The sequence below is a fragment of the Triticum aestivum genome, chromosome 3B (assembly GCF_018294505.1).
Source record: "Triticum aestivum cultivar Chinese Spring chromosome 3B, IWGSC CS RefSeq v2.1, whole genome shotgun sequence".
NCBI classification, from domain to species: domain Eukaryota; kingdom Viridiplantae; phylum Streptophyta; class Magnoliopsida; order Poales; family Poaceae; genus Triticum; species Triticum aestivum.
In genome coordinates, this window is record NC_057801.1 from 724,630,310 (window position 1) to 724,643,886 (window position 13,577).

The window sequence follows — 13,577 nt, forward strand, 5'->3', positions numbered from 1 at the left end:
TATCAAAACTCATGAATTGTTTTAAATTTTGGTGAACTTTTTCCAATTGTTGATGAACTTTTTTCAAGTTTATTGAATTTTTTCCCTAATTTGATCATTTTTTAGAAAAATTCCATGAACTTTATCATTTTTATGAACTTTTTCAATACAATGAACATTTTTTTCAAATTCATGAACTTTATTTAAATTCACAAAAAATCATGTTTTTTACTAAAGTAAATGGTTGATAATTCAACAGTTGCCTGGTCAACCAGATCATGCAGCAGTGAACCTGCCTAAAAAAATCAGCGACCAACAGCGACCGAGTGCGGAGCTAGCAAGCACGCATTGGGCCGGCCCAAGCCGCGGCTGCGTGAGCGCCCCTTCCGCCAATGCGCAGCGCTACGTAAGAGGTCCCGTGACCTCCTATGTGCCGCTTAGTGCGGCAAGGAGTCGAAGTTTCGCACAGGAGACGACTCACCTGGGCCGGCCCACTAGCTCTCCTCCGCAGAATGAAGAATCGCAAAAATATAAAGAGCGCTAACCAGGAATCGAACCCGTGAACTGTTGTAGATCGCCACTGCGACACACGAGCTACTCTGACAAATTTGCAGCGCCGGCGTTAAAGAACCGGAACGAGTCCATAGCCACTGTTATTGCATGCAATTACATATTAAAATTTCAAGCGTAAAAAGGAAAAACTTTTTGAAACACAAACATTATTTGGGAACTGAATAGAAACAAAAACCAAGTAGGAACAAAAAATTGAATACAATAATATTTTCTAAATTATGAACTACTTTTCGTAAACCAAAAACATCTTTTCCAAAACAAATATTAAACTTGAAAAGGTGATAATTTTTCTCACGACTAAACTATTTTCAAAAAACACGAGCATTTTTGAATTTGTGAACTAATTTCTAAAAGATGAACATTTTTGAAATTTGTGAACAAATTTTGAAAACTGTAGCTTTTTAGAATATGTGAACAAATTTGGAAAACAAGAACTTTTTCGAAATTCCAAATGTTTTAGAATTTGCGAACAAATATTAAACATGCAAACACATTTTGAATTATACAATAAATTTTGAAAAATGAACATTTTTGAATACATGAACAAACTTTGAAAAGTTGTTTTGAATTTGCAAACAAATTTGAAAAATGGGAATAATTTTTGAAATTCCAGAACTTTTTTTATTTTGTGGACAAAATTTGGAAAGAGGAACATTTTTTCTGAAATTCCCAAACATTTTTTATTTCTGAAAAAATTAAATATGTAAACATTTTCTGAATTTGTGAACAAATGTTTGAAAATGGGAACTTTTTTGAAAACAAATATTTTTTGGTTTGTAACAAAATTTAAAATGGTGAACATTTCTTGATTTATCGGGCATTTTCTGAAACGAAGAGAACATTTTTGGATTTACCAAACATTTTCTGAGATGAAGCGAACAAATTTTAAATTACTTTATAACAATTTATGAACAAAATGTGAAAAAAAAGCAAAATCAAATTGTAAAAATGAACAAAATTTGTAAGGGGCGAACATTTTTTGTAAAAAAGAAAAATTTTTGAGAAAAAGAAAAGGTGAACATTTTTCAGATCTGTGGACAATTTATGAGAAAGGGAACAAATACTCTAAATGCGAACATTTTTTACATATTTTAATTTGTGAACAAATTTTAAAAACAAGAACATTTGGAAATTTATGAACAAAATTTTAAAACGGGAACACTTTTTGAGTTTTCGAACATTTTCCATGAATCTCAAACAAAATCTTCAGAAAATCACAGTTTATTTAAGAATTACAAGCATTTTTTCAAATTAGCATACATCTTTCAAAAATGTGAACATAATTTGAAAATAGGAACAAAATTTTGAATTCTGAACAATAATTGAAATTTCCAAAAAAATTGAAAAAGGTAAAATAAACGTGAGAACGGGAAAAGGGAAACGAAAAGGGAATAGAAGAAAAAGGAAACAGTAGAAAAGAGACCTAAGGCTAAGGAGACATCGCTGAAAGGGGAGAGCCAGATGGACCAGCCCAGATGAGTGGGATGGCACAACCTCGTTTTTATTTCTTTTCTTTTTCTACGTTTTATGTTTTTGTACTTTTCTTTATTTTATAAAAAAATTATACTTTAAAATAGTCTGAAGATAAACATTACAAAAAACACTCAACAAAAAAGATTTAATAAATGTTGATCAAGCATTTGAAAAAATTTAAATGCCCATAGAGGAAATGTTTATCACGTCTACGAAAAATATATACAAAACAATGTGTATAAAACAATTTGATCATTTATTTTAAAAAATATTAATCAAGGCTTTCGAAAAAATGCCAAACAATTATTTGAAAAATGTGAATCAAGCATTGAAAATGTTAAATGTGTATAGAAAAAAATTTGAATCAAGCATTTAAAAAATGTTAAATATGTATATAATTTTTTTGACCTTGTATGAAAAAATATTGAAAATTATGAACATGTATATAATAATGTTTTTCATGCATTTGAAAATATGTTGAACAACTATTTGAAAAATGATAATAAAGCATTTGGAAAATGTTAAATGTGTGTAGAAAATGTTGCACATGTACTAAAAAATATTGATAAAATATGACCATGTATATAAAAATGTTATTTAAGAATTTGAAAAAAAATGTTGAACAAGTATTTATAAAATGTTAATCAAGCATTTGAATTTTTTTAATTTTGTGTCAAACAATGTTGACCATGTATTAGAAAAATAAAACATTATTATGATAATTTATATAAAAATGTTAATCAAGGATTTGAAAAAATGGTGAACACGTATTTGAATTTTTTTTGATGTGTTCAGAAAATGTTGATAGTGTATAAAAAAAATCATCTTATATTTAGATAATGTTAATCAAGCATGTAGAAAACAAATGTGCATAAAATATATTGACTATGCATTCGAAAAATCTTAATCTTTTATTTGAAAAATGTTACTCAAGGATTTGAAAAATATGAAAATACAATGTGTACAGAAGAAATGTTGACCATGTATTCAAAAAATTGGCAAACGTTATTTGAAAAATGTTAAACATGTATTAGAGATATACCTAAAGTGTCTATAGAAAAAAAATATAAAAACCCGAGAGAAAAAACTGATTGAACGACAAAAGAAACAAATAAATCCAAATAAAAAGGAAGACAAAAGAAAGGAAAACGAAGAAACCCAATAAAAACAAAACAAAAAATGAAATCCTGGAGAAACCAGTGCAAAAAGAATCGAATGGTGAAACTAATGAAAAAAAATGGAAACCGATAAAAAATGTGAAAGAAACAAAAAAACAAAAAACAAAGAAAAAAGAAAAAAACTATGAAAACTCAGAAAGAAACAAATAAAAATGATGAAAATCAAAGAAGAAAGAAAGAAAAAACCAGAAAATATAGAAAGAAACAGAAAAACACGTCAAAAAGTAAAAAAAAAAGTAAGAAAATACCGGGAACAAGCAGTGGAAACTAGCCTATTTTCCCTCAAAATATTCATGTCCTCAATCTTTCCACAAACATTTTAGGCCCAGTTCTTTTAGCCGATTCTCCGATAATCTTGAGAATAAAACCTTCACCCAGCTCCCAGAATCTTGGATGTATATTTTCTTGACAATCCTAATTGCTTACATCCAAACTAGGTAGGATTGTGAAAAAAATATGTGTTCAAGATTCTGGGAGAAGCTGGGGGAGGCCCGATTCTCAAGATTCTGAGAGAATCGATCAAAAGAACTGGGGTTTCGTGTCCTACTGGCTAGCAACGATACTCTATTAGGAGGCACCTGGATTCGATTCCTGGGTCTCCCTCTATTTGTATGTCCCGCACGAGATGTATTGGGCTGGCCCGTTATAGCACGCACTTAAGGCGTGAGCTTGCTCCCTCAAACGTAAATCGAGACATAGCTCTCGCGCGCGGAATAGGAGCTTTTATTTAGGCGTTGTTTGGATACGGTGTTTTATCAGAGCTGGTTTCCTGTAATCTGATCTAACCATGTAACAAACTAAAACCACATTTGGCTGGCCCAACAGAAACGTGGATAAGCAGAATTCGGTTTCCACAAAGCCAGGAAAGTGTGTCTACTGAAAAACGACTAATACTCGTTTATATAGAACCCCGGTTACATAAAACAGACTTTTTTCTCTCCGCGTCTTCCTCGACAAACTTGTTGGCGCCAACTCTGCCCTCCCGCCCAACTAGCACCCGCCCTTTTTTTTACCAAGCTTCTATATATACAAGGATGATGGCATAACAAACATCCACAAACAAGATCTGGGTACGAGCTTCTTCCATGGCTGGCCGCCAATAACGGTTGTGATCATCGATCTCCTGGCCATCGACGCTAGGCTGAGATCTCCAATCACACGTCGCTGACCCTGCTGGGACAACAAGAGCTGCCTTCCTCGACTTGTTTGCAGCAAGAAATCAATCTTCACGAGCCTACAGGTAAGATCCATATCAGAAAACGAGGAACATACTCAAACTTATAGCAAAATTGTTCAAGTCTTGAGGAAATAAGTGCAATTATGGAACTTAAATTGCAAAGTTCTGCCAACGTGTCTTTACTTGAGTGATGAATAGACGAACCTTTTATATGCACTAGTTGTAGTCATGTAATTTCAAAATCGGCAACTCTTTTATAGATGCAATACGGACAGGTTCTACTAGGTGTAGTTTCTGTGATCGGGACGAGACTATCAAGCATCTATTTTTTGACTGTCCGTTGGCACGAGGGTTGTGGCGCTCTGTGCAAATTGCCTTTAACATTACTCCTCCGACTTCGGTCAACACGTTATTCGGGGCATGGCTTGCTGGGATAGAGTCCGAAACAGCTAGACACATTCGTTTAGGAGTATGTTCGTTGTTATGGGCAATTTAGAATTGCAGAAATGATTTGGCTTTTAACAGAAAAACAACTATTCATTTTTTGCAGGTTGTGTTCCGGGCTACTGCACTGATTCGTATGTGGTCCTTACTCACTCCGACGGAGGCCAGGGAGCGTTTGGTTACTGGATCTGTCCGGTGGGAGATGGTAACGCGGGATATTTTCAACCGGTTTGGATGCGGTCATGTAATAGGATAGGCAATTAGTTTACCTATCTTTTATTTTGCCTGCCGGTTGTGGCTTTTTGGGCTTTTTGTTTTGGCTTTGAGGCTCTGTGTGAGCTAGCCTCTGCTTTTGTTTGCAGACTTTGAGACCTTGTTGAATCTTTTTTACTCTCTAATAAATGTGGCCGTATGCATCGTTCTGATGCAGAGGCCGGGGAGTCCCCCCTTTTCAAAAAAAATACCCTTGATACTGATTTTAGTATATCAGAATTACTTCCATCATCCCCCGCAAAAAAGAAAGTAAGAATTACTTCCATCATAATGGAAGACCACTGGCAGTAAATGTTGGGGAACGTAGCAGAAATTCAAAAATTTTCCTACGTATCACCAAGATCTATCTATAGAGAGACCAGCAACGAGTAGAAAGGAGAGTGCATCTACATACCCTTGTAGATCGCTAAGCGGAAGCGTTCAAGTGAACGGGGTTGATGGAGTCGTACTCGTCGTGATTCAGATCACCGATGATCAAGTGCCGAACGGACGGCACCTCCGCGTTCAACACACGTACAGCCCGGTGACGTCTCCCACGCCTTGATCCAGCAAGGAGGGAGGGAGAGGTTGAGGAAGACTCCATCCAACAGCAGCACAACGGCGTGGTGGTGATGGAGGAGCGTGGTAATCCTGCAGGGCTTCGCCAAGCACCTACGGGAGAGGAGGAGGTGTCACGGGAGGGAGGGAGGCGCCAAGGGCTCAGGTATGGATGCCCTCCCTCCCCTCCACTATATATAGGGGCAGGGGAGAAGGGGGAGGCGCAGCCTTGCCCCCTACTCCAAGAAAGGGGTGCGGCTAAGGAGGGGGGAGGAGTCCATCCTCCCCAAGGCACCTCGGAGGTGCCTTCCCCCTTTAGGACTCTCCCCTTTTTCCTTTATCTTTGCGCATGGGCCTCTAGGGGCTGGTGCCCTTGGCCCATGTAGGCCAAGGCGCACCCCCTACAGCCCATGTGGCCCCCCGGGGCAGGTGGCCCCACCCGGTGGGCCCCCGGGACCCTTCCGGTGGTCCCGGTACAATACCGATGACCCCGAAACTTGTCCCGATGGCCGAAACAGGACTTCCTATATATAAATCTTTACCTCCGGACCATTCCGGAACTCCTCGTGACGTCCGGGATCTCATCCGGGACTCCGAACAACATTCGGTAACCACATACAAGCTTCCTTTATAACCCTAGCGTCATCGAACCTTAAGTGTGTAGACCCTACGGGTTCGGGAGACATGCAGACATGACCGAGACGTTCTCCGGTCAATAACCAACAGCGGGATCTGGATACCCATGTTGGCTCCCACATGTTCCACGATGATCTCATCGGATGAACCACGATGTCAAGGACTCAATCAATCCCGTATACAATTCCCTTTGTCTAGCGGTATGGTACTTGCCCGAGATTCGATCGTCGGTATACCGATACCTTGTTCAATCTCGTTACCGGCAAGTCTCTTTACTCGTTCCGTAACACATCATCCCGTGATCAACCCCTTGGTCACATTGTGCACATTATGATGATGTCCTACCGAGTGGGCCCAGAGATACCTCTCCGTTTACACGGAGTGACAAAATCCCAATCTTGATTCGTGCCAACCCAACAGACACTTTCAGAGATACCCGTAGTGTACCTTTATAGCCACCCAGTTACGTTGTGACGTTTGGCACACCCAAAGCACTCCTACGGTATCCGGGAGTTGCACAATCTCATGGTCTAAGGAAAAGATACTTGACATTGGCAAAGCTCTAGCAAACGAACTACACGATCTTTGTGCTAGTCTTAGGATTGGGTCTTGTCCATCACATCATTCTCCTAATGATGTGATCCCGTTATCAACGACATCCAATGTCCATAGCCAGGAAACCATGACTATCTGTTGATCACAACGAGCTAGTCAACTAGAGGCTCACTAGGGACATATTGTGGTCTATGTATTCACACGTGTATACGATTTCCGGATAATACAGTTATAGCATGAATAAAAACAATTATCATGAACAAGGAAACATAATAATAAAACTTTTATTATTGCCTCTAGGGCATATTTCCAACAGTCTCCCACTTGCACTAGAGTCAATAATCTAGTTCACATCGCCATGTGATTAACACTCACAGGTCACATCGCCATGTGACTAATACCCAAGAGTTTTAGGTTTTGATCATGTTGCTTGTGAGAGAGGTTTTAGTCAACGGGTCTGAACCTTTCAGATCCGTGTGTGCTTTACAAATCTCTATGTCATCTCCTAGATGTAGCTACCACGCTCTATTTGGAGCTATTCCAAATAACTGTTCTACTTGGAGCTATTCTAAATTGTTGCTCCATTATACGTATCCGGTATCTCTTCTCAGAGCTATCCGGATAGGTGTCAAGCTTGCATCGACGTAACCTTTACGACGAACTCTTTTACCACCTCCATAATCGAGAAAATTCCTTAGTCCACTAGTTACCAAGGATAACCTTGACCGATGTCTGTGATCCATTCATGGATCACTCTTGTACCCCTTGACTGACTCATGGCAAGGCACACTTCAGGTGCGGTACACAGCATAGCATACTGAAGAGCCTACGTCTTAAGCATAGGGGACGACCTTCGTCCTTTCTCTCTATTCTGCCGTGGTCGAGCTTTAAGTCTTGACTTCGTACCTTACAACTCAGGCAAGAACTCCTTCTTTGACTGGTCCATCTTGAACACCTTCAAGATCATGTCAAGGTATGTGCTCATTTGAAAGTATTATTAAGCATTTTGATCTATCCTTATAGATCTTGATGCTCAATGTTCAAGTAGCTTAATCCATGCTTTCCATTGAAAAACACTTTCAAAATAACCCTATATGCTTTCCAGAAATTCTACGTCATTTCTGATCAACAATATGTCAACAACATATACTCATCAGAAATTCTATAGTGCTCCCACTCACTTCTTTGGAAATACAAGTTTCTCATAAACTTTGTATACACCCAAAATCTTTGATCATCATCAAAGCATACATTCCAACTCCGAGATGCTCACTCCAGTCCTCAGAAGGATTGCTGGAGCTTTGCATACTTATTAGCATATTTCAGGATAGACAAAACCTTCCGGTTGTATCACATACAACCTTTCCTCAAGAATCGTCGAGGAAACAGTGTTTTGACACCCTATCTGCAAGATTTCATAAATAATGCAGTAATTGCTAATATAATTCCAACAGACTCTTAGCATCGCTACGAGTGAGAAAGTCTCATCGTAGTCAACTCCTTGAACTTGTCGAAAAACATCTTAACGACAAGTCGAGCTTTCTCAATGGTGACACTTACCATCATTGTCTGTCTTCCTTTCAAAATCCATATGTACCTAACAGCCTTACGACCATCAAGTAGTTCTTCCAAAGTCTACACTTTGTTTTCATACATGGATCCTATCTCGGATTTTATGGCTTCTAACCATTTGTCGGAATTCGGGTCCACCATCGCTTCTCCATAGCTCGTAGGTTCATTGTTGTCTAGCAACATGACCTTCAAGACAGGATCACCTTACCACTCCGAAGTAGTACGTGTCCTTGTCGTCCTACGAGATTTGGGAGTGACTTGATCCGAAGTTTCATGATTAATATCATAAGCTTCCACTTCAATTGGTGTAGGTGCCACAGGAACAACTTCCTGTGCCCTGCCACACACTAGTTGAAGAGACGGTTCAATAACCTCATCAAGTTTCCACCATCCTCCCACTCAATTCTTTCGAGAGAAACTTTTCCTCGAGAAAGGACCCAATTCTAGAAACAATCCATATTGCTTTCGGATCTGAATTAGGAGGTATACCCAACTGTTTTGGGTTTCCTATGAAGATGCATTTTATCCGCTTTGGGTTCGAGCTTATCAACCTGAAACTTTTCCATATAAGCGTCGCAGCCCCAAACTTTTAAGAAACGACAACTTAGGTTTCTCTAAACCATAATTCATACGGTGTCATCTCAACGGAATTATGTGGTGCCCTATTTAAAGTGAATGTGGTTGTCTGTAATGCCTAACCCATGAACGATAGTGGTAATTCGATAAGAGACATCATGGTACGCACCATATCCAATAGGGTGCAACTATGATGTTCGGACACACCATCACACTATGGTGTTCCAGGCGGTATTAATTGCGAAACAATTTCCACAATGTCTTAATTGTGTGCCAAAACTCGTAACTCAGATATTCATCTCTATGATCATATCATAGACATTTTATCCTCTTGTCACAATGATCTTCTACTTCACTCTGAAATTACTTGAACCATTCAATGATTCAGACTTGTGTTTCATCAAGTAAATATTCTCAACATCTACTCGAATCATCTGTGAAGTAAGATCATAACGATATTCACTGCATGCCTCAGCACTCATTGGACTACACACATCAAAATGTGTTACTTCCAACAAGTTGCTATCTTGTTCCATCTTACTGAAACCGAGGCTTTTCAGTCATCTTGCCCATGTGGTATGATTTGCATATCTCAAGTGATTCAAAATCGAGTGAGTTCAAAACGGTCCATTTGCATGGAGTTTCTTCATGCATATATACCAATAGACATGGTTCGCATGTCTCAAACTTTTCAAAAATGAGTGAGTCCAAAGATCCATCAACATGGAGCTTCTTCATGCGTTTTATACCATTATGACTTACATGGCAGTGCCACAAGTAAGTGGTACTATCATTATTATCTTATATCTTTTGGCATGAAAATGTGTATCCCTACGATCAAGATTCAATAAACCATTCCTTTAGGTGCAAGAGCACTTATTCAGGTTTAATACTAATCTTGATGGTAGAGGGAGCGTGCGATGTTAGATCATATCAACCTTGGAAACACTTCCAACACATATCGTCAGCTCACCTTTAGCCAGTCTCCGTTTTATTCCGTAGCTTTTATTTCGAGTTACTAACACTTAGCAACCGAACCGGTATCTAATACCCTGGTGCTACTAGGAGTACTAGTAAAGTACACATTAACATAATGTTTATCCAATATACTTCTATCGACCTTGCCAGCCTTCTCATCTACCAAGTATCTAGGGTAATCCTGCTCCAGTGGTTGTTCCCCTTATTACAGAAGCACTTAGTCTTGGGTTTGGGTTCAACCTCGGGTTTCATCATTGGTGCAGCAGCTGATTTGCCGTTTCATGAAGTATCCCTTCTTTCCCTTGCCCTTCTTGAAACTAGTGGTTTCATCAACCATCAACAATTGATGCTCCTTCTTGATTTCTACTTTCGCGATGTCAAACAACGCGAATACCTCAAGGATCATCATCTCTATCCTTGATATGTTGTAGTTCATCACGAAGCTCTAGCAGCTTGGTGGCAATGACTTTGGGGAAACATCACTATCTCATCTGGAAGATCAACTCCCACTCGATTCAAGTGATTGTTGCACTCAGACAATATGAGCACAAGCTCAACGATTGAGCTTTTCTCCCTTAGTTTGCAGGCTAAGAAAATCGTCGGAGGTCTTATACCTCTTGACGTGGGCACGAGCCTGAAATCCCAATTTCAGCCCTCGAAACATCTCATATGTTCCGCGACGTTTCGAAAACGTCTTTGGTGCCTCTACTTAAACCATTTAACTGAACTATCACGTAGTTATCAAAACGTGTATGTCCGATGTTCGCAACATCCACAAACGACGTTTGGGGTTCAGCACACTAAGCGGTGCATTAAGGACATAAGCTTTCTACTGATCACATAATTGCTACTGTCAACTTTCAACTATATTTTCTCTAGGAACATATCTAAACAGTAGAACTAAAGCGCGAGCTACGACATAATTTGCAAAAATCTTTTGACTATGTTCAAGATAATTAAGTTCATCTTATGAACTCCCACTTAGATAGACATCCCTCTGGTCATCTAAGTGATCACATGATCCGAGTCAACTAGGCCGTGTCCGATCATCACGTGAGACGGACTAGTCATCATCGGTGAACATCTTCATGTTGATCGTATCTACTATACGACTCATGCTCGACCTTTCGGTCTCCGTGTTCCGAGGCCATGTCTGCACATGCTAGGCTCGTCAAGTTAACCCTAAGTGTTTTCGCTGTGTAAAACTGTCTTACACCCGTTGTATGTGAACGTAAGAATCCATCACACCCGATCATCACGTGGTGCTTAGAAGCGACGAACTGTAGCAACGGTGCACAGTTAGGGGAGAACACTTCTTGAAATTGTTGTAAGGGATCATCTTATTTACTACCGTCGTCCTAAGTAAACAAGATGCATAAACATAATAAACATCACATGCAATTATATAGAGTAGTGACATGATATGGCCAATATCATATAGCTCCTTTGATCTTCATCTTCGGGGCTCCATGATCATCTTGTCACCGGCATGACACCATGATCTCCATCATCATGATCTCCATCATCGTGTCTTCATGAAGTTGTCACGCCAACGACTACTTCTACTTCTATGACTAACGCGTTTAGCAATAAAGTAAAGTAAGTTACATGGCGTTCTTCAATGACACGCAGGTCATACAAAAAATAAAGACAACTCCTATGGCTCCTGCCGGTTGTCATACTCATCGACATGCAAGTCGTGAATCCTATTACAAGAACATGATCAATCTCATACATCACATATATCATTCATCACATCCTTTTGGCCATATCACATCACATAGCATACCCTGCAAAAACAAGTTAGACGTCCTCTAATTGTTGTTTGCATGTTTTACGTGGCTGCTATGGGTTTCTAGCAAGAACGTTTCTTACCTACGCAAAACCACAACGTGATATGCCAATTGCTATTTACCCTTCATAAGGACCCTTTTCATCGAATCCGTTCCGACTAAAGTGGGAGAGACTGGCACCCGCTAGCCACCTTATGCACCAAGTGCATGTCAATCGGTGGAACCTGTCTCACGTAAGAGTACGTGTAAGGTCGGTCCGGGCCGCTTCATCCCACAATACCGTCGAAACAAGATTGGACTAGTAACGGTAAGCATATTGAACAACATCAACGCCCACAACTACTTTGTGTTCTACTCGTGCAAAGAATCTACGCAATAGACCTAGCTCATGATGCCACTGTTGGGGAACGTAGCAGAAATTCAAAAAATTTCCTACGTATCACCAAGATCTATCTATAGAGAGACCAGCAACGAGTAGAAAGGAGAGTGCATCTACATACCCTTGTAGATCGCTAAGCGGAAGCGTTCAAGTGAACGGGGTTGATGGAGTCGTACTCGTCGTGATTCAGATCACCGATGATCAAGTGCCGAACGGACGGCACCTCCGCGTTCAACACACGTACAGCCCGGTGACGTCTCCCACGCCTTGATCCAGCAAGGAGGGAGGGAGAGGTTGAGGAAGACTCCATCCAACAGCAGCACAACGGCGTGGTGGTGATGGAGGAGCGTGGTAATCCTGCAGGGCTTCGCCAAGCACCTACGGGAGAGGAGGAGGTGTCACGGGAGGGAGGGAGGCGCCAAGGGCTCAGGTATGGATGCCCTCCCTCCCCTCCACTATATATAGGGGCAGGGGAGAAGGGGGAGGCGCAGCCTTGCCCCCTACTCCAAGAAAGGGGTGCGGCTAAGGAGGGGGGAGGAGTCCATCCTCCCCAAGGCACCTCGGAGGTGCCTTCCCCCTTTAGGACTCTCCCCTTTTTCCTTTATCTTGGCGCATGGGCCTCTAGGGGCTGGTGCCCTTGGCCCATGTAGGCCAAGGCGCACCCCCTACAGCCCATGTGGCCCCCCGGGGCAGGTGGCCCCACCCGGTGGGCCCCCGGGACCCTTCCGGTGGTCCCGGTACAATACCGATGACCCCGAAACTTGTCCCGATGGCCGAAACAGGACTTCCTATATATAAATCTTTACCTCCGGACCATTCCGGAACTCCTCGTGACGTCCGGGATCTCATCCGGGACTCCGAACAACATTCGGTAACCACATACAAGCTTCCTTTATAACCCTAGCGTCATCGAACCTTAAGTGTGTAGACCCTACGGGTTCGGGAGACATGCAGACATGACCGAGACGTTCTCCGGTCAATAACCAACAGCGGGATCTGGATACCCATGTTGGCTCCCACATGTTCCACGATGATCTCATCGGATGAACCACGATGTCAAGGACTCAATCAATCCCGTATACAATTCCCTTTGTCTAGCGGTATGGTACTTGCCCGAGATTCGATCGTCGGTATACCGATACCTTGTTCAATCTCGTTACCGGCAAGTCTCTTTACTCGTTCCGTAACACATCATCCCGTGATCAACCCCTTGGTCACATTGTGCACATTATGATGATGTCCTACCGAGTGGGCCCAGAGATACCTCTCCGTTTACACGGAGTGACAAAATCCCAATCTTGATTCGTGCCAACCCAACAGACACTTTCAGAGATACCCGTAGTGTACCTTTATAGCCACCCAGTTACGTTGTGACGTTTGGCACACCCAAAGCACTCCTACGGTATCCGGGAGTTGCACAATCTCATGGTCTAAGGAAAAGATACTTGACATTG